The sequence below is a fragment of the Bison bison genome, unplaced genomic scaffold, assembly GCF_000754665.1.
Source record: "Bison bison bison isolate TAMUID 2011002044 unplaced genomic scaffold, Bison_UMD1.0 scf7180017864326, whole genome shotgun sequence".
Classification (NCBI taxonomy): domain Eukaryota; kingdom Metazoa; phylum Chordata; class Mammalia; order Artiodactyla; family Bovidae; genus Bison; species Bison bison.
In genome coordinates, this window is record NW_011494898.1 from 600,934 (window position 1) to 628,581 (window position 27,648).

The 27,648-nt window shown below is 38.2% G+C and overlaps 1 long non-coding RNA gene across 3 annotated transcripts in view; it reads left to right on the plus strand.

Moving 5' to 3' along the window:
* The window catches only part of LOC104998243, a 67,384-nt gene that overhangs the window by 33,459 nt on the left and 6,277 nt on the right, over positions 1-27,648 (plus strand). Inside the window, exons 2-6 of one of the 3 annotated variants that reach the window (XR_826427.1) lie at positions 2,316-2,433; positions 4,143-4,284; positions 7,655-7,712; positions 24,262-24,403; positions 24,841-24,962. This is a non-coding gene — a long non-coding RNA (uncharacterized LOC104998243). Of the gene's footprint in view, positions 1-415; positions 2,434-4,142; positions 4,285-7,285; positions 7,374-7,473; positions 7,713-24,261; positions 24,404-24,840; positions 24,963-27,648 lie in introns of those variants that run through there. The other 2 variants (XR_826428.1, XR_826429.1) reach the window with 2 other exon arrangements.

Here is a 27,648-nt window from a genome sequence, read left to right on the forward strand (position 1 = left end):
TTGCCAACAAAGTTCTGTCTAGTCAAGGCTGTGGTTTTTCCAGTGGTCATGTATGCATGTGAGAGTTGGACTGTGAAGAAAGCTGAGTGCTGAAGAATTGATGCTTTTGAACTGTGGTATTGGAGAAGACTCTTTAGAGTCCCTTGGACTGCAAGGAGATCCAACCAGTCCATTCTAAAGGAGATCAGTCCTGGGTGTTCTTTGGAAGGAATGATGCTGAAGCTGAAACTCCAGTACTTTGGCCACCTCATGTAAAGAGTTGACTCATTGGAAAAGACTCTGATGCTGGGAGGGATTGGGGGCAGGAGGAGAAGGGGACGACAGAGGATGAGATGGCTGGATGGCATCACCAACTCAATGGATGTGAGTCTGAGTGAACTCCGGGAGTTGGTGATGGCCAGGGAGGCCTGGCGTGCTGCAGTTCATGGGGTCGCAAAGAGTGGGACATGACTGAGCAACTGAACTGAACTGAATAGTCACTCACTCAACAAATAGTTAATGAGTGTCTGTTATGTGACATGCACTCTTTTACGCTCTAAATGTATTGGTGACAAAATAGTAAAAGATCCCCATCCTCATGGCTGCTATATTCTAGGAGTAGCAATTTTTGTTGTAAAGTTAATCATATTATAGAAAAAACATGTAAAAGAAGTTATTTTAAAATTGAACATATTTCATATTTTATACTATACCCTCAAATATACAAGGTTTGTTGTTGAGTTGCTCAGTTGTGTCCAACTCTCTTGCAACCCCATGGACTGTAGCCCACCAGGCTCCTCTGTCCGTGGAATTCTCTAGGCAAGAATACTGGAGTGGGTTGTTATTTCCTTCTCCAACACAAGATTTAGCCTATGAGAAATCAATACCCCATCATATAAAGACTTCTAAAAAATTTTTGTTACATGAATGAATCAATAATGAGACCATTTCCTCAAAAATCATAAACTGAATGCAGAGTTATTTTCATCTTAAATAAAACTTGGTAGATTTAAAGTATAAGTTTCAAGAAACAGACATAGACACCGGAATAAGGCATGTCAGGTTTGGGTTACTAATTTTGCTATTCCCGTATTAAATGAGTCACCCTAATTCACAGTTGGAGAGCTAGATGTGGTTATATACCAAGGCATAGTTGAAAGTTTTATAAAAACATCATAAGCCAAAATTTAGTATCGTTATGATGGCGGTTTTAGGATTTTAATTTGACACTCTAGTCTCAAATTGTGTTTGATGTGGTTATAACCAAGGCAGTGTTGAACTGAAAATTTCAGAACAAATTCAAAGAGTTATCAGAAACATAATCAATATGAAGGCAATGTTAGGATTTTAAAATCTGGCACCTAATCTTAACTTAGCACTTGAAATTTAACAGTGAAGTATTAGACATGCTTATAAAACAGTGTTACTGATTTTGATGTATACTTTGTGAATACAGTTTGAGGTTCATCTACGTGGGGTTCCTGATGGAACATTTGATATGAATCCAGTCATAGAGGAGATGGTCTAACCAATTCAGATTGTTGAATATTCTCCAGGAATACTGGCAGGACTCTTTAAAGGATCCGGAGAAGAGAGAATGTAGGTGGCCATGCTCTGATGGCACCTCCCATCTTGTCTCTGACCCAACCCATAAGACTCTCTGGTAGTCAGGGTGATATGTGCCCGTGATGCACACCCGTACTGCTGTTTGGGGTCATCTTCCAGGGCTATGTGGGAAGAGAAGACTAATGGGAAGACATTTCTTCTAAGTTCAATCTGAACATTCTTAGAGAATATCACAAAGGCTTGCTTTCAGGTTTTTAAAAATAATTTTCCATTTTCATGTATTTACTTCTGATTTTGTATATTTACAAGTTAATTTTATTTTGTTTGTAGCTACTAGGGTCTGAATCTTGTGGTATTAATACTCCATGATTCAAATGAGCAAAAACGTGCTTCCTGTTACAAAATGGGGAGTGAATAATATAGAAAAGTAATATTTTCCTCATAGGACCATTCCATTTTGTACAGTCTCTTGAATTCTAATTCCCACCTGTTCATGGGCTATAACTTTAGTAATATTTTCTCAAAGTAGATTTTGCAAGTCTATTTTTCTTGATCTAAAGACATAAAGCTCAAAGTTCTTCTTGGAAAGAGAATTAAAAACATTTTAGTTACCCTTATCACTTAGAAAATCGCATGTCAGTCAAAACTTACATGTCATACTGAAAAAGCAAAACTCAGATGCTGTCTGCTCAGAGAGAGATTTCTTTGCAGTTACACAACCCACCAGGTATTTGAAGCCCATGAGTAATGTGCTTCTCCTTTGTTTGTAGAATTGTTCTTGGTTGGAAGGACATGCAGAGGAAGTGGTGAGTGGTAACATCCCTGCCTGGAAGGAGCCCTAAGAAGTGCCTGAACTGTACCTTTCTGTTTGCTCCTCTGACCTGTGGAGTAAGTGGGGCGAAAGAGTTTGGGCCAGGAAGCAATTGCTTCTTTTATTCTCCTTCATGTGTATGTCCTGTCTGGGGATTTGGCAAAAAAAAAAAAAAAGACTCATTCTCTGACCTTGTTTTGAATGCCCTGGTGTTGATATATTTTCCCACATTCCAGAGGAAAAAAATTAGAATGCTAAAAGGTAAAAGTGTAAGAAGTCAAAAAAGATGAGATGTGGGCATACCAAGTGGAGGTCCAGTCCTTTAAAACATTACTGGCAGAAGTAGACTTAAAACAGGGTTTAAAGTTAGATAGACCTGAGTTTAAATTCTACTTCTCAATGTATGGCAAAACCACTACAATATTGTAAAGTAATTAGCCTCCAATTAAAATAAATAAATTCTACTTGTTTTATTATTTTGCTGAGTTACTTTGGCCAAGTTATTTAACCTCTTTAACATTCCATTTCCTCATTCGAATAAACGATAATATTAGTATATCCTTCCTCGAGGATAAATATTAGTTGAAATTGTATATGCACATTTTAGCATCAGTCAGTCAGTTCAGTCGCTCAGTCGTGTCCGACTCTTTGCGACCCCGTGAATCGCAGCACGCCAGGCCTCCTTGTCTATTACCAACTTTTAGCATAATGAGCTCCTACTAAGTGGAAGTTAGTATTAATACATCCTAGGACAAGAAAAAAGGCATAGAGAATGAATAATGTTTCATTAAAAAAATATTAATAGATGGATTATTTGTGGGCAAACAATTTAGGATTGAATTTTCAAGGAGTCATCTCTTTTACCAGGTGTAGTTAGGTTTGCTCTGCTGGTAATAAGGATATATCTAGTTACCTTCTTCAACCAGAGTCATGGGGCACAAGTTAATGAATAAGATTCAATGTATTTACTGAGCATTCTAAATTTTATGCAATCATTTGTATACCACTTTCACAATGTTCGTCCTATTCTTAGAGCATCTAGTATATGCTTTTCTTAATATTTTTCCTCAGTTTGACTCACACTTTCCTCAACTTCTTTTAAATCTCATTTAAGCAACATTAGCTGTAAAATCATGGGTTTGCTATGCACGTTATATTTTTTTAATACACTCTGACAACATGCACTTGAGGAAAGTTCCTCCTATAATCCATGGGCCACTTAAAATCATCTCAAGCGCCTCCAGTGCTATGTTACTGTAGTTTGGAAAAGATTGACACATGTGATCTTCCTTAGTCCTTGTAACAATTATTTGAGGCAAAAAGAGAAGGCATAATTATTCCCATTTCTAAGATGAGAAAATCAGGTTCATGGATACAATTTTACAGCCGGTAAATTTCCAGAAATGGGCCTGGTAACTCATGGTTTCTCCATATCAACCCAATGCGTCTACTGTACTGCGAATGCTTCTAAGGAAGACAAATTTAGAACTAAAAGTAAAGTTTTCTTTTTTTATTTAGATATGACTATTTTGGAATTTGGTGGTAATTTGAATAGCAACCAGACAGAAAATAATTAGCAAACAGAAACACTGAGAATAGATTGCCAAGTGGTGGTCGGCAGCATCTCAGATCGTTTCAGATTGGCTCAGCCTTCTAGGAGTCATGCCTGTGTAATTCCCTCCACTTGAATAATTTACTTTGAACCAATAGAATGTGGCAATTTAGAGAAGATATCATTTGCCTGATTATAAAAGTTTATAAAATATCATAACTTCTATCTTGCTAGAAGACTCTCTCTCCTGCTGATTCTGATGAAGAAAAGTTGCCATAGGAGAGAGGAACTGAGGACAGTCTCCAGCTAAAGCTGGCAGGGAACTGAAGGCCTTTGTTCACCCTCTCTCAAGGAAATTAATCCTGCCAACAGTCAGGTATGTTAACTCGGAAGCAGTGCCTTCCCTAGGTGAGGCTTCAGATGAGACTCCAGCCCTGCTGGACACTTTCACTGCAGGCTGGTGAGAAACCGTGAAGAGGAGGACCTGTCACACCATCCCCAGAATCCTGGCCCACAGGCATTTTAAGCCATTCATTTTGGGGACGGGGTGATTTAATTGACTATTCAGCAACATGTAACATGAGTCCGTTGGGGTCCTTTTTAGAAGTGACTCGATGAGGTGGGATGTGTGTGGGCCCCAAGTGTTTGCAGTTCTGATGGATTGTGATACCTAACACTGGACACCTTTTCTACCTCTTTTATTCTCCCATTCTTTCCTCTTTGCCCTCTCTTTCCCTCCTCTTCATTTCTTCTACTCTTTCCTATGTTTTTAATTAATAGAGCAGTTGGAAGCTTAAAGACAATAGTAACACTAAAGAGAACTCCCATCTGTAAAACATTATCATGGAACCTTGCTACAGTGCCTTGCCCTGGGCTTCATATGCAGGTTTCATGTGCATATGTGGGATGTACTTGACAAAGCTTCAACTCTTGCTATTATTTAAGCATCATGGATTGTTTCATTACTGTCCATTCCATTTTGTTTTCAGTTTTCTATTTGTGAGAGTATGTTTATTCCTTGCGAGTTTTGTATAATCATCTTTTCCCTTTTCCTCTGTGTGAGATTTATAGCACTGACCTGTCAGTGTCATTTGCTGACTTTGATGTGAAGATGGTTTTTTCTGCAGGTATCCTTTATACAAAATTAACAACATTGAGAATGAGGAAATGACATTGCCTGCTTTACATCATAATGAGTCCCCTTGGATTTTCTATTCACCACATTACCTAAAAGATTTTCACTTTTTTTTTTTCTTGGCCCTACTGTGCAGTGTGTGGGTTCTTAGTTCCCTCATGAGGGATCAAACCCATGCCGTCTGCAGTGAGAGAGTGAAGTCTTAACCACTGAACCACCAGGGAAGTCCCCTTCCCCTCCTTTTTCTTTTTGAAAGATTTTTACTTTTAAGCAGTGTTTACTTCTATCTCATACCAGTACTCTTGCCTGGAAAAATCCCATGGATGGAGGAGCCTGGTGGGCTGCAGTCCATGGGGTTGCTAAGAGTCGGATACGACTGAGCGACTTCACTTTCACTTTTCACTTTCATGCATTGGAGAAGGAAATGGCAACCCACTCCAGTGTTTTTACCTGGAGAATCCCAGGGAGAAGGGGAGCCTGGTGGGCTGCCGTCTATGGGGTCACACAGAGTTGGACGTGACTGAAGCGACTTAGCAGCAACAGCAGCAGCATATGCACGAGTTACTAAAGAGAATTAGCCAAGGACCATTCCAAGTGATTCTATCTGTATACATCCTTGAAAATAATCTGAAAGTAGTCCTTGATAAATGGGGGAGGGGTTAGTTGTGTGAAGGGACAGAGTGGGTGGTGGGGAAGGTGTATATACAGACAAATTTGAATCACAGATTCCTCACTGTATGTCAGCAAAATTTAATAATAGCACTACTCCTAAATACACACACACATGTAAATGAATCACATAAAAACTTCCAACAAGTGCTGGCAAGTCAGATGGCAGACTCACCCCAAAACCTGTTTCTCTAATAAAAACCTTGTAATTAAAAACAAGGTTGTCCATAAATTATAACATATAACAACAATTATATGCACTGGTACCAGACTTGATTAGAAAGCTAAAAGTTAGCTTTCTCAGGTGATTTCTTCAACTCGACCATAGGCAACTAGCAGTTATCATCTATACTTGAAGAGTGAGATGCTACCTGGTCCAAATGCTAATACCTATGGACCTTGTTCCAAAAAGAGACTGAGGTGATGCAGTTTTACTCATCTTTTAAGAGCAATACTAGTGTTTGCCGTATATTAATAAAGTTCTTACTATGTGCCAGATACATTGTTAGGCTTGAATGTGCTGTCTCAGTTTATCTTCTTTAAAGTCAGAGAACAGTTTACCATGTTTTATTTATATAAAACTGAGGCTTAAAGTGGTTTACTGATTTTGCTAAGTTTACACAAGCAATGAGTGAGCAAGTCAGGGTTTGGATCTAAGTCTGCCTGATTCCTCAAAGGTACTCTTTCCATCCAAGTTGTGGCCTTGATAAAGGACATGAAATTAGTGAATATATTAGTGAATATATATGTATAGCATATGGCTGTGGCCTTACACCAGACCCTATTGAATGCACGGTAGATTGGATGTGCATGCTAAGTCACTTCAGTCATGTCTGACTCTTTGTGACCCTATGGACTACAGCCTGCCAAGTTCCTCTGCCTATGGGATTCTCTGGGCAAGAATGGTGGAGTAAAAGGCCTTTTCTCTGTTCGGTTCAGTTCAGTCGCTCAGTTGTGTCTGACTCTTTGTGAACCCATGAACCACAGCACGCCAAGCCTTCCTGTCCATCACCAACTCCTGGAGTCCACCCAAACCCATGTCCATTGTGTTGGTGATGCCATCCAACCATCTCATCCTCTGTCGTCCCCTTCTCCTCTTGCCCTCAATCTTTCCCAGCATCAGGGTCTTTTCAAATAAGTTAGCTCTCTGCATCAGGTGGCCAAAGTATTGGAGTTTCAGCTTCAGCATCAATCCTTCCAATGAATATTCGGGACTGATTTCCTTTAGGATGGACTGTTTGGATCTCTTTGCAGTCCAAGGGACTCTCAAGAGTCTTCTCCAACACCACAGTTCAAAAGCATCAATTCTTCTGCGCTCAGCTTTCTTTATAGTCCAACTCAAAATTCTCCAAGCCAGGCTTCAGCAATATGTGAACTGTGAACTTCCAGATGTTCAAGCTGGTTTTAGAAAAGGGAGAGGAACCAGAGATCAAATTGCCAACATCTGCTGGATCACTGAAAAAGCAAGAGAGTTCCAGAAAAACATCTATTTCTACTTTATTGACTATGCCAAAACCTTTGACAGTGTGGATCACAATAAACTGTGGAAAATTCTGAAAGAGATGGGAATACCAGACCTCCTGAACTGCCTCTTGAGAAACCTATATGCAGGTCAGGAAGCCACAGCTAGAACTGGACATAATCTCTGACAAGTCACCCAGGTTTGCTGAGTTTTTGTTTTTGTTTTCAAATTGACAAACACTATCATCTCAATTAGTTATTAGCTAATATGCCTTTCATATTTAAATATTATTCTTCTAGTCTATAGATTCATCTACTCAGGTGCACCAAGCTAACAAGCCTAAGGCAAGTGAACCCTGTAATGTGGGATGCTGTTCCTTTGGAGTTGCCCTGTGGCGGGGGGTCAGTGTCTGAGAATGGATGGAAGTTCCCTGGAACGATAGCACTATTTTTTCATTGTGTTTCTCTCTTTCTCTTTTAGGTGCCCAGTTTGGTAAGATGTCCTGTGAGAACCTGAAGTGTGAAGGAGCTGAAAGCAGGTCTGGGAAGGATGTGAAAGAATTTCTTGATAAAATTCAGGTTCTAAATTTTGGAAACACAAATATGCTTTCCCCAACTGAGTTTTTAAGGAGTGGAAGAAAGATCTATGCACAGGCAGAATGCCCTAAATTGATTGCAGTATACTCCCACTTCTTAGAATTTCATAATTCTCCAAAAGTATTTATTATACTCAACCTTTTAAAAATACTTAATGGCATACTGCATTGCAGAAGTTGGCCAAATTGTTCTCTTAAAGGCCAAATAGTAAACTCTTTACCCTTTGTGGGCCAGATACTCAATTTTGCTGTTACAGCACCAAAGCAACCATAAATAATACAGAAATGAATGAGAATGTTTGCATTTCAGTATAGCTTTATCTACAAAAAACAGACAGCAGGACAGATTGGACAGAAGGGTCACAGGTTGCTGACTCCTGGTGTAGTGGAGACAGTTCAGGGGGAATCTGAGTATGGCTCTTTCACTCTAACTAGGGGGAGAAGGCAATGGCACCCCACTCCAGTACTCTTGCCTGGAAAATCGCACGGTGGAGGAGCCTGGTAGGCTGCAGTCCATGGGGTCGCTAAGAGTCAGACACGACTGAGTGACTTCATTTTCACTTTTCACTTTCATGCATTGGAGAAGGAAATGGCAACCCACTCCAGTATTCTTGCCTGGAGAATCCCAGGGATGGGGAAGCCTGGTGGGCAGCTGTCTATGGGGTTGCACAGAGTTGGACATGACTGAAGTGACTTAACAGCAGCAGCAGCAGTATTCTTGGGAAAGATATTTAATTTAGATTTGATGTAGCTTTCTTATCTGTAAAATTGGAAAAATAAAACCTACTTCACAGACTATTATGAAGATTAAGCCACGTAGCTAAATACAGCAAACTGGCACCTAATAACTGCTTAATAAATGGTAACTATAATTATTATCATCACAGTATTATTATTTTAATTTCTCTTAGTTTTTTTTTTTTTTTTTCCCAGTTGTTTCAGCAGTCTAACTAATGTATTTACAGCAAACCAATAAATGCTGTTGAGGGCAGTTGGAACTGTGTTTTGCTTGTTCACCATTGAAAATTCTTCTACTGGAACTGGAATGTTGCTTAAGAGAGTGCTGGTGCTTATTTCATACTTACTGAGCTAATACCATTCTCTCTTAGTTCTAGTTTCTCTGCCTCAAGATCTTTGAAAACAATTGTATAGGAATGGGTGTAGATGTGCTTTTTCCCCTTTATTTTCCCTGTTGGGTAATCATGTATATGTCAATTGACACCAAACATAGCTCTCAGCTCTCCTTGTGCTGCAGGCTTCTAGTGGCTGAACTCAGACCAGCCCTGGTGGCTGTGAGTGGGAGAGTCTGGGTGTGTCTGGCTTGGGCTGTGGCACCAAGGGAGGGTGGATATGCCTGTTCTACTTGTGTAACGTGGACGCTAACCAAGTGGCTGCTTCTCTGTGTATTTGCCTTTGTCTTCTCCGTGAAACATCATTGACTGATTTGAGCTGCTGGGCTGGATCCCACATCCTGTACACATGCTGTACTGGCTTTCTCTCTGTGGCATGCAGCCTCATTTCTAGAGGTGAATTTGGCTCATAAAAGTGAGACTCTGGCTTTTTATCTTTGCGAATTTCCCTAGAAGGAGAAAAAGTGGTGATCACAGCTGAGGGTCTTGAGTCATCGCAATACTCAAAGAGAATTTTTTGTCAAAGGAGAAAATTGTACAGTAAGGCAGAAATCATAGAATGGAGCCTGGGATGTTGAATCACCATGAATGTAGGGGCTATATTTAACAGATGACTTTCAGTTCCCATTATTGAAAGGATAATCAATTCTTTTCTGTTTTTTTTCTTGACCTTTTCCCCGTTCTCTCCTTTTTGTTTACCTTTCTTATAATGAAGAGTAAAGACAAATGATAACAAATATGCTATGGGCTGGTATGGAGGCTAGATACACACTTAACATCTGAAGTTGGGTCAAAGTTCACTTTTCTTTTTGAATTAAAATTATAGTGTGCATGGGTTAATTAGATTGAAGGCTTTAAACATTAATAGAGATAAAGCTTGCAAAAGTGACTCCAGAGAAAGTGTCTAAAACAACCTAGTAATACTTAAGGATAATATTAAAAGTTTTCACACACTGTACTTTAAAACAAAATTATTTTTGGTAGGTAATATAATCCAAACACTCAAAAAATTTTTTTATTAAAAATTTACTCTAAATATTTGTAATTTTGAAAGTAAAACATGATAGTGATAAGTAAAGAATGCATAATATTTCATACTTTATTTACATATTTATGCCTTTTTCTGCTTTTGCTTAATCTTAGAAAAGGTGTTTAAGTTGAATCAAATAACAAAAAAAGTTTTAGCCTAGACTGTTTGCTCCTGATTGTTTTCTTTCACTTCTATACACATGGACATGTCTGTATGCTAAGCTACCTCATTCTTTTAACAACACTGTATGAGATATTCTATAATTTATTTACACTCCCTTATTAACGGGTTCTTAGCTTGTTTCCTATTTTACTTAGAAAGGTTTACACTTGTGTACTCATGCAAAGTTAGAAATCGTATGCTAATTTCATGGGTGGTGTTTTCTTCCATAACTCCTGGCTTCTTGCATGCCTTTGAGAATAATCTTATGAAAAAAGCCCAAATTGCTTTTAGAAAGATGTTTTATATATATCTATCTATTTCCAGGTCTATGCCACAATTTAGCTGCATTAAAGACCCAGCAGTGTAGGTTTAATTCAAACTCCAGCAAAACCTAATACTATGGTTGGACTCTGGTCAGGCAACTTGCCACTAACTCATCTATGGGATGGGATTTAAAGGTGACTCTTACATATTTTCACATGAACATACTGATTTGGCCTTAGTGCCTACTTGCTGTCCCTTTCTCTTGATAGAGCTCATAAAACTACTTGTGTACATGTCCCTGTCTTCCTCACTCTTCTAAGGGTAGGGACCATACCTTATCATCTTTGTAGTTTTGAAACTTTTGACCACAGGGCCTGGCCCAGAGTGGTTACTCAAGAAATGTGTGTTAGAGAAATACTTATGGTGGTTTAGTCGCTAAGTCATGCCTGACTCTTGCGACCCTACGGACTGTATGTAGTCTGCCAGGCCTCCATTCCATGAGATTTCCCAGGCAAGAATACTGGAGTGGGTTGCCATTTTCCTTCTCCAGGGGATCTTCCCAACCCAGGAATTGAACCCTGGTCTCCTGCACTGCAGGAGGATTCTTTACCACTTGAGTCACTAGGAAAGCCCCAGGGAAATAATTATACTCAGATAGAAATTCTCATTCAGATTTCCATATCTGAACAGCTTTCAGGTTTTTGGGTGGGATAAAGAAGAAATACGACTTTTTGGTACACACTACACTTTAATGTAGAATTTAAGAGCTGCTACATATAGCTCAGAATCCCCTGTGGCTTTCCAGAATTAACCTCACTTCTATACTGGCCATGTCTCAATGCTTGGTGACTCTTATCCTGGCGTGTTTTGGCAGGAAAGAACTCTTCACCTGGTTTGCCTAATCTACATTGGCTTCTAGTTTCAACAGGAATTGTTTACATGCATTTAATTTTAGCTCCTGGGCTATAACATGTCATTGTTCTTTTTACTTATCCCCTCCCCTGTACTAGAAACAGACGGGCATCTTCAGTTCCTGCTGTTCCCGTTTGGTGTGCTCCCAGGTGGCTTTTAGCTTTGCCTTTGAGATTTCCTGGCAATCCAACATATTTTCCAGTTGTATTTCTTGTGTAAGAAAATATAGACTATGTGATTATAAAGGGGAGTGGAATTTGGGGAACAGTATTTAAATCATTTGGGGAACTCATATCCTGGATTTAAGAAAAATTAAAGTATTTGGATGAACTTATCTAATTGTTCTGTATTCAATTTACAGGATACTACATTCAGTTCTTAATTTTATCTGTTCCTGTCACAATGAATCTAGAAGAAAAAAACATATATTTGGAGCTTAGTTTTAAAAAAGTCATTTTTAGTAGAATTACTTTTATTAATTTTTTCTTATTTAGGGGAAAAAGCATTCCCTAGAAAAATAATAATGAACTTTGGACAAACAATGTTTTCCTAAGTGTAAGTACTCCATGAAAATTGAAAGTACCCAAAACAATCTTGTACAAGTGCTTTGAAAAGTTTCTTGCACAGCTCAATTTCTTTATAGTACTTAATCATATTTCTGAGTGATTTTCTAGAAACAATTTTTTGGGGACAAAAAGCTTAGCAATGTACAAAGAGATAACTTTAGAAGGAAATAGATTTATGATTGTGTACTTCTACACTAGGACAGACATAAAATTGTGTACTTTTTAAAGTACAATTTTCATGTCAATTGTTGAGACAAAGAAATGCAATACACTGTAGGAGGTAATAGTTTGCCACCTAGAGGAGAGATATGAAACAACAGTCCTGCAAACAACTTCAGCAGAATTCATTCCTTAATTATTTACTCATTTAATTATCAAAAAATAAGTATCTACTAGGCTTAATAATGGCACCCCACTCCAGTGCTCTTGCCTGGAAAATCCCATGGACAGAGGAGCCTGGTGGGCTGCAGTCCATGGGGTCGCGAAGAGTCATACACGACTGAGCGACTTCACTTTCGCTTTTCACTTTCATGCATTGGAGAAGGAAATGGCAACCCACTCCAGTGTTCTTGCCTGGAGAATCCCAGGGATGGGGGAGCCTGGTGGGCTGCCATCTATGGGGTCGCACAGGGTTGGACACGACTGAAGCGACTTAGCAGCAGCAGGCTTAATTATTGTGACAGTACATATTTGATAAACTTCTAAAGAGTTATGAGCTCAAAGAAACCACAAAGTGCATCTTACTTTAATTGCATGGCTGCTTCTTTTTAAAATCTTATATTTTTAAGACTATAACTCAAATATCTGGACAACCCCAAATATCATATTTGTGATATGTTACTTTTAGCTCTTGGGATATTTTTATTGGTTTTTACTCATCCCACTGTAATATTTACAGTGTAGATATTAGTGGCTTCTCTGTACAAATTAGGAAATGTAGCCTAAGAGAAATTAAATAACAAGTTTAAAGTGTTACAGCTGTTTCATTATAGTGCCAGTGTGACTCCAGAGTGACATCACCCTGCTCGATTCTAGTCCAATCCAGATGCTCACAAACTATCAGATTGTATCTGGGGTGTGGGCAGTGCTTATGGGTTGAAAAGGAGATCATGGCCAGCATTGGAGAAAGCAAGCTGGGAGAAGCTTGATGAAGTCAACCAATTAGTCAGAATATAGATGGTAGGATTGCTCATATATATTGGTCATATATATATATATATATATTCCTTGTTCATTCCAAGTAATCAACTCCTAAATATCCCTGAGTTAGTCCAGTCTAGGCCAAAGTAAATAGAAGGCTGTGACAGTTGGTGTGCATGATCACCCTCTTTGGAGCTGGGTATCTAATATTATTAAAAACCACATCTCATGTAATACAGAGATATACACTTTATAAATGAATAAAACATCAAACTCTTTTGCTGTCTGATTCAATGTTGTTATCATTTCTGTCAAGTAGACAGGCCATACTGATTATGTAGATGTGGAAACTGAAATACAAGAGGTTCCCCGAATTCAATTCTGGCACCAGATAATCCTTGGTGCTGGAGCCAGTCCCTAGGTTTTTGAGGTCAACTCGGCATATTTTCTATGATTTCTCATCGCCAGTAGAACTGGCTTTGCTTTCTCTGACTTTTCTTAGTCACTTCTGTGGTTTTATACCATTCCCTCCTTGTCATTAAATAACTCTCAAGGCAAGGCAGAAATTCTCATGACAACAGAAAACAATGTACTAGAAAGGCTGGCCTTACAAGAGATAAAACAGAGATAAGGAGAAGGCCTGTTGTGAAGTGGTGTCCATTGCTGCAAAGGAGAAAATGGATATATTGGGAGGAAAGGAAAAGAGAGAAAATGAAAACCTCTGAATTAGTTCTGAAGTAGTGAGGAGAAAAAATGTTATTTGTATATCTGGAAACAGGTATCATCTGGAGGAGCTGCATCTAAGGTGAACAAAAGTGTAATTGTAGAAATTGTCTAGCTGTTGAGATTCTACGGGGAACCATTTTTCAAAGTAAAGAAAACTCTGATCAACCTCCAGTTTGTTTATGGAGAGGACTTTGCCCAGCTATACCCAGAAAACTTGAGAATATCACACCAGCACAACCCTGAGACAAATTGTGTTTACCAAGGGGATTTTCTTAAAGAGAAACATTAAGAAACATTAAATAAAATTTGTTTAATTCTGCTGCAGGGACATGTGATGAGTGCATGATGACTTTCTGTTGTAGACTGGCAAGACTTAACCTTTCTGCATCTTCTGCTCAGGCAGGAAGGAAAGCGTTTTCTTAGGGTTTTGAACTTACTTCAGTTGAAATCTAACTGAAAAAGGCAGCACCAGAGACTATATCTTACTTATTTTGTATCATTCTCTCTACCTAACAATGGTTTTTTTTTTTATGATGATTAGTAAAGGGTGCTGTATTTTATTTAGTTATTTATATTTAGAAATAATATCCAGATATTGTTATTCAATAAATTTGAGCGATTTTAATAAAGACATCTGAGGACAATTTACATTCAAAAATTGGTTCAATTTGACTTAAACTCACAGGCTCCAAAGCAACTGTTTTCTGTTTGAAAAAAACTCAAAAATCACTCAGAAGCAATGACCCTGATCCCCATGCTTTTTTTTATGTATGGTTAAAGTTCAAATTTCTCAACATACCATAATCTCAGTGTAGCTGGCCAAATTCCATGGTGGATAATTAGATCTAGCCTAGCAGGGCAGATTTGAGGGAAGAGAGCAGTCACACTGTACTTCTGGTAATCTATGAGCCAAGTTTACTGTGTTTGACATGAGTGGTTGGACTCTCCTCACTTGCTGACTGGACTAGCCCAGCAGGTTCTGCAGGTGAGATCACTGCTTGGCTCTCTCATTGCCAGGCCTGGTAGGCGGAAGAAGACATGAAATAAATGGACTGACTCTGGATTTCAGAAATTCTCTTTCCTATTTCCTCTCCCAAACCCTTTCTTCTGCCAACTGTCTAGGGACTGAAGCACTCATTTACAAATGCATGCATTCATTCATCCAACAAATATTTACTAAGAATCTATAATGTGTCAGGCACTGATCTAGGCTCTAGAAATATAATATATATATGTACATACATATATATATATATATAAAATCAGACATTTCCTGCCTTTAAGGACTTATAAATTAATAATTGCAATACTCAGTGAAAAATAATAATTCAAGTCTTTTAAAAAGCAGAAAGTGCACAAAGGTATGGCATAGAAGTGTATTTATAGATGGGAACTCATTAAATTTACAGATATGGGAACCTGTTTTTCCGTTCCACTGTGCATTCAGGGTAAGCCCTACCTTTCCTTCTATACTCAGAGGCTGCTGCTGGAAGCACCGCTCTCAAGCTCCACCCACACTGTTTTTGAGTGTCTTCCATATGTTGTCCCACAAGTACTCAGACCCAGTAGTAAGATTAAAGAATTTTACTATGATATTCACTTTGACCTTATCATGTTAAAGAATAGAAAAGAGGTATGATTGAACTTCTCAAAAAGCCCTTATGTTTCAGCAAGAGTCTCTGAAGTCTCTTTTGTTGCATAAGCATATAAGGATTGATGTTAAATGATATGTTTAAACTCCCCTAATCCATTGAATTATAGTATTTATGGTTGGGTAATGTGTTGCCTTTCTTACGACATGTATACATGCTTTGAAAATCTATTTACAATAGAGTTTTTATGCTATTCCTATTAATAGGCTGTCATTGTAATACTATTATAACACTCTTTATATAGGGGTTTTAATTCAGCCTGTTTCTTTCAGTTTTAGCTTCCTCCCTGACCAATTGTGCAGGGCTATCAGGTCTGCATTATGATTATGAAGCCTTAGGTTATTTGTTGGTATAATATCCACATTAATCATTCATTCAACAAAAAATTATTGAATGCTACTATGTACTTAGACTTTTCAAACCAGTCCATCCTAAAGGAAATCAGTCCTGAATATTCATTGGAAGGACTGATGCTGAACCTGAAACTGCAATACTTTGGCCACCTGATGCGAAGAACTGATTCATTTGAAAGGACCCTGATGCTGGGAAAGATTGAAGGCAGGAGGAGAAGGGGAGGACAGAGGATGAGATGGTTGGATGGCATTACCAACAGGATGGACATGAGTTTGAGCAAGCTCCGGGAGCTGGTGATGGACAGGGTGGCCTGGTGAGCTGCAGTCCATGGGGTCGCAAAGAGTCAGACACGACTGAGCGACTGAACTGAACTGAATGTGCTTAGACTTTTCCAATGTTGTGAAGAGTGAGTGGTTAAAAGTTTCCCTACATGTATTAGAAATTTAAGATTTTTTAAACCCATGCATTTTAAACATTGGTAAAGTGAAAAGTAAAGTCGCTCAGTCGTGTCTGATTCTTTGCAACCACATGGACTATACAGTCCATGGAATTTTCTAGGCCAAAATACTGGAGTGAGTAGCCTTTCCCTTCCCCAGGGCATCTTCCCAATCCAGGGACTGAGCCCAGGTCTCCCACATTGCAGCTGAGCCACAAGGGAAACAATGGTAAAGACTGTCTCCTATTCATGGGTTTTCTCAATAGTAAGAAATCCTTGGTGTTGAATAAGGTATGACTCACAGTTTAAGCCCTTTCCACATTCACTGCCTTTTTATTTTTCTCCAGTAAGAGCTATCTGAATAAGCAGAATGGTCTGATCAAAGACATACATACAGAGTTTTAATTATCTTCCAATTTAGGTAGCTTTCAGTCATTGAGCACATATTAATGTACTGACATAGATGAAGACTGAATTTTCCCTCAAGAGGTCTGTAATCTAGGATATGAGAGATTTGTTTCTTTCAAAATGTGACACTCCTTCCTCACTCTTCAGATCGTGAAAGTGCTTGTTTATGCATTGTTTCCCAAACTTCAGTTGTTGCTCATAATTTTCATAATTTTGCTGTATTCACATACCACATACCACCTGTACAATTGTGCTTCTGAAAATACTACTGTTTTTTTACTTAATGAAATTTAATAATAATAATAATAATTGTTAAATCACTAGGTTAATGTGCTAGCTGTACAATTTTCAAATGTACTTTAATATATATCAAGCTAAGTTGCTTCAGTTGTGTCTGACTCTTTGTGACCCCATGGACTGGAGCCCGCCAGGCTCTTCTGTCCATGGGATTCTCCAGGCAGGAATACTGGAGTGGGTTGCCATACTCCCCTCCAGAGTATCTTCCTGACCTAGGGATTGAACCCATGTCTCTTATGCCTCTTGCATTGGCAGGCAGGTTCTTTACCATTAGCACCATCTGGGAAGCCCTAATATGACTTCTAAATTAAGCATGTCTTCTAAATTGAATTTTGTGTGTGTGTGTGTGTGTGTGTGTGTATCCCCAAATTTTCTCAAGGGCTTTTAGTACTAGACGTGTCATACCTTGGGAAGCTTTACATGTAGGAATTACCTTTGAAAGTGAGGAATGGCAGAAAAAAATAAAATGCATAAATAATGATAATAACCATAGCAGTAGTAACAAGAGCTATTATTTATTAAAGGTTTCACATGGTCATTTAATTTTATTTTACTTAATCTCTGCAACTCTCACAGCCATGCCTATCACAATGTGAAACAAAAAGGCAGGAAAGAGAGAATAGTGGAAATGAAGCTTCATTTTGCCTAGAGCAGCTGTAGCTAGTCATATGCATCATAATATTTTAGTATTTATTCTTTATTTAGATGAGATTTCATACCTGATTATTTTATGAAAATTGGAGTGTGATGGTGATAGATTAAAACACTTTTAATCAAATATACTTGCTATATTTGTTAGTCAAATGGAATAATAATCACAGAAAAAGGGTGTTAGTGTCAATTAAACCCATTCTATGAATGCAGGGAGAAATCAGATTAAAACAGTTTTCTTTATATATATTTTTTTGCTAATAGTTTTTTGTTTCTCCAGTTGCTCCAGTGAGAATACTTTTGTTGTACTGAACCAAGGCATTTGTTCAAAAACCTCTGCATTCTCTGGTACAGTGCCTAACTTATTAAAGGCAAAATTCTTCTATCTCTCTGCTAAAAAATAGTGAAATAAATATTTTTTATAAACATATTACAAAATATTAAATTTGAAGGAGACCTGAGGAGACTAAGACAATTCCTTCACTTTATGGAAGGAAAAAAAGTTCAAACCTGGCAATAATTAGAAAAAATTTCCCGTGTTTGCATAATTGCTATTTCCATTCTCTTATAACATACACATGTTCTATTTGCATACCTGAATTTCTAATATATTGTGAATTCCCAGCACAAACCATCCTTGTTTCTTACCTGAATTTTCAGCAGAATTCCTTGTATTTAGTGGGTCTGAAAGAATTGATTTTTGGTTAGCTAAATTGTATAATATACCCCATAAATCTTGCTTTTTAATTCTTCTTTGACATGAGCTTTCTAGATACTTAAACTTCATTCAATTATTTATCTTCCTTATAAAAGTGTAAAAGATGTGTATTTGAGAGATACTTTGGTGTGAAATGTACTATAAGAAGTATTGCATTTCCAGAGGTCTGTTTTAACCTGTAAAGTTCAATGCATCTTCTTTTTTAATCCTCAAAACTGCTTTTCTTTTTAAAAAATAGCCTGATGGAATATAACATGCTTCTCCTGTCTCCCTCTTCTTCCTGTACCCTTTTCACTACCAGTTTTTTTCTTCTCCTAGTCTTCTTGGCACTTGGAAGACTTTTTCTGCCAGATGAGTCAGTTAGAGTGGAAAATTTTAACCTGCATTTTCTTTATTGGCTGGGAAAAGAGGCTTGAAGGCAAAGATGCTTGAATTTGCTTCATTAGGCTCTTCGTACCACCCTCCTGACCCTCTCCTGAGAATACCACTTTATATTCAAGTTGGAAAACACCAAATCATCTGCCACTGTGCAGAAAAATCACCTGATCTTGAAATCACAAGATCAATACTCAATTTAGAAAGTTTTTTTTTGAAGAACGAGAAAAATGTTATTGATTTACTTGTGTGTGTGCATTTTTCTAATTCCACAAAAAATGTAAGGAGGTTTTACAAACACAAGTAATACTGTAGGATCGAGTGGAAAGGAAAAAATATGTATATTTTGCAAAAAGAGAAAAGGAAAATAGGAGAATTGTTAAGTTGAAAATAAATTGTATTCTAGCACAGAGTAGCTATCAGCTGTCTAGTGTTCATTATAAGTAGAACACAACACTATCTTATCAAAATATGCAGTCTAATATAATATGTACCCACTGTTTTGAATCTGTTTAGATTTGGTAGATGTAGAAATTGAAGCTTGAGCTGGTTGATTATTGAACTCCACACTGCTAATTAGTGGTGGAAACAGGCTTTTGAATCCAAAGCAATCTATGGCTTGCTTTTTGCAGAGGTATTTATTATTAGTAATGGTGATACACCATACTATCTTAGCAAATATACAAATAAATTAGTCGCATTAAATCAGTCAATTTTTTTCCGTAACTGTTAATGCTTAAGAAGTACAATAGGTTGGAGATTCAGTAATTGTTGGGTACTGGTGGTAGTTGTGGTTTTGATGGAGGAAGTAGTAAAATATACAGGTTGTCCCTGCTCTTTCCTGTAGTGCAGGTCAAAAAGTAGATCATTTAAAGACTAATGTTACCCTTGGAGGCTGTATTCTTCACCAAGATATTGGTGTTAAATAAACCATAAGGACTCAGCCATCAAGAATCAGCCTGCAATGCCGGAGCCTGGGGTTTGATCCCTGAATAGGGAAGATCCCTTGGAGAAGGGAATGCAACCCACTCCAGTATTCTTGCCTGGAGAATCCCATGGAGACAGGAGCCTGGCAGGCTACAGTCCATGTGGTCGCAAAGAGTCAGACACAACTGAGCATCTAACACGTTTTCCTTCATATGCTGTAAATGTGAAGATACAACACTAAAAAATTCTACTATGAGGTAAATTGCTCAAAATTGTGGTTAAAGCTCTTTACAATCTCATAAATCACCATGCACATTCATTAAACTATCTATCTATATATGTATACACACACACAAATATAATACCATACTGCAATATCACAAAATTAGGCCTAAAATTAATTTGTTGGCTATATTAAATACTAAATATTTAATAGTATGCAATTTTGTTTGCACTAGACTTAAGACATAGGAAAAAAAATTGGGACAACCTGAATATTTCAGGTCTCTTGAGAAAGTATTTTGAACAGCTTCTTTACCTCCAGATAACTTTCCCTGTGGCAAATGGAAGCCATCAGAATAATTCCCTACACCTTAAAGCAACTTCAAAGTACTATAATTTGTCTCCTTGACAGCTTACTGAGCTAGATCAGAGTAATGATTCAAGAAAAATGTGCTGACTCTCAATGTCTTAGGCACCATGCTAAGATATTGTGCACATCATTTAAAAATTTTAATAGCAACTCCATAAGATGTTATTATCCCCATTTTAGAGATTGAGAAACCACAGAAAGATCAGAGAAGTAAAACAATTTGCCCCAGGGCCACATCCATGATGGAGCCTGAATTTAAACCTAGACATGATGCCAAACCCCATGGACTTAACCGCTGGACTGTCCCCCTGTCCTCTAAAAGAACAGCTAAGGTTGTCATGGAGACTTGACTGTGTATAGACAGTTGCTTCAAGAGAGGAAAAAGGCAAGAGGATTTGGAGCATAGGTTTCGGTTCAGTTCAGTCGCTCAGTCATCTCTGACTCTTTGTGACCCCATGGACTGCAGTACACCAGGCCACCCTGTCCATTACCAAACCCAGAGCTTGCTCAAACTCATGTCCATTGAGTTGGTGATGCCATCCAACCATCATATCCTCTATCATCCCCTTCTCCTCCTGCCTTCAATCCTTCCCAGCATCAGGGTCTTTTCAAAAGAGTCAGTTCTTCTCATTAGGTGGCTAAAGTATTGGAGTTTCAGCTTCAGCATCAGTCCTTCCAATGAATATTCAGGGCTGATTTCCTTTAGGATGGACTGGTTGGATCTTCTTGCAGTCCAAGGGACTCTCAAGAGTCTTCTCCAACACCGCAGTTCAAAAATATCAATTCTTCGGTGTTCAGTTTTCTTTCTAGTTCAGCTCTCACATCCATACATGACTACTGGAAAAACTATAGCTTTGACTAGATGGACCTTTGTTGGCAAAGTAATGTCTCTGCTTTTTAATATGCTGTCTAGGTTGGTCATAACTCTTCTTCCAAGGAGCAAGCATCTTTTAATTTCATGGCTGCAGTCATTATCTGCAGTGAATTTGGAGTCCAAAAATAGTCTGTCACTGTTTCCATCGTTTCCCTATCTATTAGCCATGAAGTGATGGGACCAGATGCCATGATCTTAGTTTTCTGAATGTTCAATTTTAAGCCAACTTTTTCACTCTCCTCTTTTACTTTCATCAAGAGCCTCTTTAGTTCTTCTTTGCTTTCTGCCATAAGGGTGGTGTCATTTGCATATCTGAGGTTATTGATATTTCTCCCAGCAATCTTGATTCCAGCTTGTGCTTCATCCAGCCCAGCGTTTCTCATGATGTACTCTGCGTATAAGTTAAATAAGCAGGGTGACGATATACAGACTTGACGTACTCCTTTCCTGACTTGAAACCAGTCTGTTATTCCATGTACAGTTCTAATTGTTGCTTCTTGACCTGCATACAGATTTCTCAGGAGGCAGGTTGTCTGGTATTCCCACCTCTTTAAGAATTTTCCACAGTTTGTTTGATCCACACAGTCAAAGGCTTTGGCATAGTCAATAAAGCAGAAGTAGATGTTTTTCTGGAACTCTCTAGCTTTTTTGATGATCCAATGGATGTTGGTGATTTGATCTCTGGTTCCTCTGCCTTTTCTAAATCCAGCTTGAACATTTGAAATTTCACAGTTCACATACTGCTGAAGCCTGGCTTGGAGAATTTTGAGCATTACTTTGCTAGCATGTGAGATGAGTGCAACTGTGTGGTACTTTGAATATTCTTTGGCATTGCCTTTCTTTGGGATTGAAATGAAAACTGACCTTTTCCAGTCCTGTGGCCACTGCTGAGTTTTCCAAATTTGCTGACATACTGAGTGCAGCACTTTCACAGCATCATCTTTTAGGATTTGAAATAGCTCAATTGGAATTCCATCACCTCCATTAGCTTTGTTTGTAATGATGCTTCCTAAGGTCTACTTGACTTCAATTCCAGGATGTCTGGCTCTAGCTGAGTGATCACACCATCGTGATTATCTGGGTCATGAAGATCTTTTTTGTATATTCTTCTGTGTATTCTTGCCACCTCTTCTTAATAGCTTTTGCTTCTGTTAGGTCCCTACCATTTCTGTCCTTTATTGTGCCCATCTTTGCATGAAATGTTCCCTTGGTATCTCTAATTTTCTTGAAGAGATCTCTAGTCTTTCCCATTCTATTGTTTTCCTCTATTTCTTTGCATTGATCACTGAGGAAGGCTTTCTTATCTCTCCTTGCTATTCTTTGGAGCTCTGCATTCAAATGGGTATATCTTTCCTTTTCTCCTTTGCCTTTTGCTTCTCTTCTTTTCACAGCTATTTACAACCACTTTGCCTCTTTGCATTTCTTTTCCTTGGGAGTGGTCTTGATCACTGCCTCCTATACAATGTCACAAACCTCTATCCATAGTTCTTCAGGCACTCTATCAGATCTAATCCCTTGAGTCTATTTGTCACTTGTACTGTATAATCGTAAGGTATTTGATTTAGGTCATAGTACATCAAGGCTGTATATTGTCACCCTGCTTATTTAACTTATATGCAGAGTACATCATGAGAAACACTGGACTGGAAGAAGTACAAGCTGGAATCAAGATTGCTGGGAGAAATATCAATAACCTCAGATATGCAGATGACACCACTCTTATGGCAGAAAGTGAAGAGGAACTAAAAAGCCTCTTGATGAAAGTGAAAGAGGAGAGTGAAAAGGTTGGCTTAAAGCTCAGGAGGTCCAACCAGTCCATCCTAAAGGAGATCAGTCCTGGGTGTTCATTGGAAGGACTGATGCTAAAGCTGAAACTCCAGTACTTTGGCCACCTCATGTGAAGAGTTGACTCATTAGAAAAGACTCTGATGTTGGGAGGGAGTGGGAACTGGAGGAGAAGGGGAAGACAGAGAATGAGATGGCTGGATGGCATCACTGACTCAATGGACATGAGTTTGAGTAGACTCTGGGAGTTGGTGATGGACAGGGAGGCCTGGTGTGCTACAATTCATGGGGTCACAAAGAGTCAGAAGCGACTGAACTGAACTGAACCGAATGGTCTAGTGGTTTTCCCTACCTCTTCAATTTCAGTCTGAATTTGGCAATAAGGAGTTCATGATCTGAGCCACAGTCAGCTCCCAGTCTTGTTTTTGCTGACTGTATAGAACTTCTCCATCTTTGGCTGCAAAGAATATAATCAATCTGATTTCGGTACTGACCATCTAGTGATGTCCATGTGTAGAGTCTTCTCTTGTGTTGTTGGAAAATGGTGTTTGCTATGACCAGTGCATTCTCTTGCCAAAACTCTATTAGCCTTTGCCCTGCTTCATTCTGTACTCCAAGGCCAAATTTGCCTGTTACTCTAGGTATTTCTTGACTTCCTAGTTTTGCATTCCAATCCCCTATAATGAAAAGGACATCTTATTTTGTGTGTTAGTTCTGGAAGGTCTTGTAGGTCTTCATAGAACTGTTCAACTTCAGCTTCTTCAGCATTACTGGTCAGGGCATAGACTTGGGTTACTGTGATATTGAATGGTTTGCCTTGGAAATGAACAGAGATCATTCTGTCGTTTTTGAGATTGCATCCAAGTACTGCATTTTGGACTCTTTTGTTGACTATGATGGCTAGTCCATTTATTCTAAGGGATTCTTGCCCACAGTAGTATATATAATGGTCATTTGAATTAAATTCACCCATTCTAGTCCATTTTAGTTCACTGATTCCTAAAATGTTGATGCTCACTCTTGCCATCTCCTGTTTGACTGCTTCCAATTTGCCTTGATTCATGGACCTAACATTCCAGGTTCCTATGCAATATTGCTCTTTACAGCATTGGACTTTAATTCACCAGTCACATCCACAATTGGGTGTTGTTTTTCCTTTGGCTCTGTCTCTTCATTCTTTCCGGAGTTATTTCTCCACTCATCTGGAGCATATTGGGAACCTATCGACTTGGGGAGTTCATCTTTCAGTGTCCTATTTTTCAGTATCCTAACATCATGTCCTTTTCATGCTGTTCATGGGTTTAAACTAGCTGAAATTGCTGAAATTGGAAGATGGAACTCTTGTATTTTAGTTATTGAGTGGAAATATACTATATTCAATGTATTTCTCTACTCTGCACACTGTCCAGGTGATAAAGGGGCTTAGGAAATATCTCCTGTGTTTAGGCCAAGTCACGAGATTTGTGAACACTTGCCTCTTCTTTCTCCTACAGTCATTCTCTCTTTTGATGAGAGGAAGAATAGCTTCATTCTGAATCAATGAAAAGACTTCTGTCTTCTTGCCAGCAGATATATGTTATCTTCACTTACAGAATTGAAAGTGTACCTCAAAGGAGCATTCTCTTGGGAAGAAAGGTAATGAGATAAAAGAGAATGAATGTTTTTAAAATCATGGACACCTAGGATCACATCCTGGGGTTGATGCTTTTTAGTAGCAAAACCTACTTTACTTCTTTGAGCACTGATATCTTTTTCTGAAACTTGAGGGTGATCCAAATTACCTCCAGAGTTATAGTAAAGATATAATGCATATAACAGAGATGAACTCATGATCCTAAAAGACATAAAACAAAAAGCGTTTTCATCTCTTTTATTTGTCTAAGAGCTCTTCCCTTCCTTTCTCTTCTTCTCTCCCTCTCCTCCCTTTTCTTTTCTTTCTCTTATTTTTTCTGTAGCAGTGTTTCACAAGCCCGAGTTTTGTCTATGTATATTGTTGCTACAATTTTGTATAAAGGGAGACCCTGATTCTTTGCATGTGTTTATGTATTAATATAAGTGTCTCATCTTCACAGGTTTTAGAGGGGAACTCTGGATGCTGGTGGATCGGTGACAAAAAGCACTTATTTTACCCCTGACCTGAGCACTGAAGAGATATCCTTTCACCACTGTTGCAAATTCATGCTTCCAAGAACTGGTGAGTTGAAAAACTTATTCATTGTGTCTCCATTAAAGAAGATACATTGTAAAACATAACTAATAACATCAACAACAACAACAACAAAAGTAGAAACAAGGACCTACTATGTAATGCCTTCCTAAATATTTTCCCTTTAAGGAAATTTTGAGATCCAGCTTTTCTGTGGTTAGACTCTGGATAAGAAAATATTAAGCTGGAAACTCCAAAGATGATGTAAGTCATTGGGTATATTTTAGAGCTGGATTTGTTCAACAACCACTTGTCACTGCATCCTATAAATGTCTCTCTGTACTAACTCCATTGCCCCAGGCAGTCGTGTGCCTCTCTAAGACATCTCTCAGCTGTGACCTTCTCTTGGAGGGAGGGAGCTGGCCAAAGGGTGCATAGCAACCAAAGCTTCTCATTATATTGGCCCAACTCTCCTGATCCTACATTTCTCAACATATATCTTTTTCTCCTTTTCTATTGCATAAGTCCAGTAGAATCATTTCCATTGAATTACATGGAAGAGTCTGTTCATGGGGCTAGGCTGGCAGTTCTCCATTGGATAGTTAACTTTCACAATTTCATAAGTTGCATATACTGTTTTCTTGAAGTCATAGTTTATTCTCAGGTCCTTTAAACAGTTAAATGTCTTTAATTGCCTCTTTATGGTTTTACTGTTTTTTTTTTTTCCTCTGGATAATTTTTGGGGATATTTCTAGTGACCAATCCATGTCAGGGAAGCAGTAGGACAAATGATTTTGAACCACCTTGGTTGACTGAATAAGGTGTTTGAGAGAACACTGGAGAAGTGGGGAGATTGCAGGGGAATATGCTAAAATGTTCTGTTACTCTTGTCCCAACTTTACCCCTTTGTCATTTTGGTGGCCATTGGATCATAAGAAGTATCAATGACAAATCTAGTTTTGTTTGAAGATGAAAATCCTAACAGTGTTTACCTTATAGGGATATTGTAAAGGTTTAAATGAAATAATCTCTGTAAGAGGTATGTCACTATGCTTTCCATTCTATAAGAACTCAATATCAGCTGTACAGCTATTATTACTCTCAATTCTGAAATTCTATTGGTCAACCTTTCTCTTAAAATAAAATCTAATAATTAGGCTAATATGTTATGTGGTTCTTCCAGGGTTCAAGTATTATTGTAAAAGATAGAAACCTTTCCTGAGTCAGTACTACTTTTGAGGATAAAATTGGGATACATATTTGAAATGTATTTAACTCCAAAGAAACTATCTGAGGTAACTGGTGGGAGATGGGACACAAAAACCTATTAGACATCCAAACTGAATTAATCTTAGTTGAATAAAATTCCTGAACAGCTCATTGCCACATCTGAGGAACAGTTTTGGTCTAAATGAGAATGACCAGAGACTATAGAAAAAGTTCCTTCCTGCTCTTTTAAAAAATATTTGTTTATATATTGAAATATAGATGATGTACAATATAATGCCAGTTTCAGGTGTACAACATAATGATGCTGCATTTTAAATGATTATGAAATAATCGGCCTGGCAATTCTAGTAACCATCTGTACCCATACAAGGTTATCATAGTATACTGACAATATTCCCCATGCTGTATATTACATCCCTGTGGCTTATTTATAAGTAGAAATTTGTACCTCTTCATCCTCTTCACCTATGCGTATTTTGCCCAACCTCTATTCCTTCCCCTCTGACAGCTATCCATTTGTTCTCTGCATCTATGTGTCTGTTTTCATTTCATTTGGTTTGTTAGATTTCACATATAACTGAGATCATGGGGTACTTGTCTTTCTCTAACATTTCTCTTAACATAATACCTTGGGGTTATGAAGAGTTGGACATGATTGAACAACTTTCACTTTCACATTGGTGGATAATGCTGTAATGAACACAGGGGTGCATATATCTTTTTGAATTAGTGTTTTTGTTTAGGTAAATACCCAGGAGTGAAATTGCTAGGTCATGTGGTAGTTCTATTTTTAATTTTTTGAAGAACCTCCATAATGTTTTCCGTAGAGGCTGTACCAATTAACAATCCCACTTACAGTGCTGAAGGTTTCCCTTTTCTCCACATCCTCATCAACACTTGGTATCTTTTGTCTTTTTGATAACAGCTGTTCTGACAGATGTGAGATGATATCTCATAGTGGTTTTGATTTGCGTTTCCCTGATGCCCATGATGTTGAGCATATTTTCGTGTGTTTGTTGGCCATCTGTATGTATTCTTTGGAAAAATGTTTATTTAGATACCCTGCCCATGTTTTATCAGGTTATTCTTTCGCTATTGAGTTGTATGAATTATATATATATATATATATGATATTAACCCCATATTGGACATGGACTGTAGTCTACCAGGCTCCTCTGTCCATGGGATTTTCCAGGCAATAGTACTGGAGTGGATTGCCATTTCCTTCTCCAGGGGATCTTTCCAACCCAGGGATTGAACCCAGGTCTCCCGCATTGTAGACAGATGTTTTACCATCTGAGCCACCAGGGAAGTCCTATATTGGACATAATTGTTTTGCAAATATCTTCTCCCACTCAGTAGGTGGCTTTTTCATTTTGTCAATGCTTTACTTTGCTGAGCAACAGATTTTTTAGTTTGATGTAATACTATTTATTTATTTTGGCTTTTGTTTCCCCCTTGTCTGAAGAGACAGATCCAAAAAAATATTGCTAAGTCCAGTGTC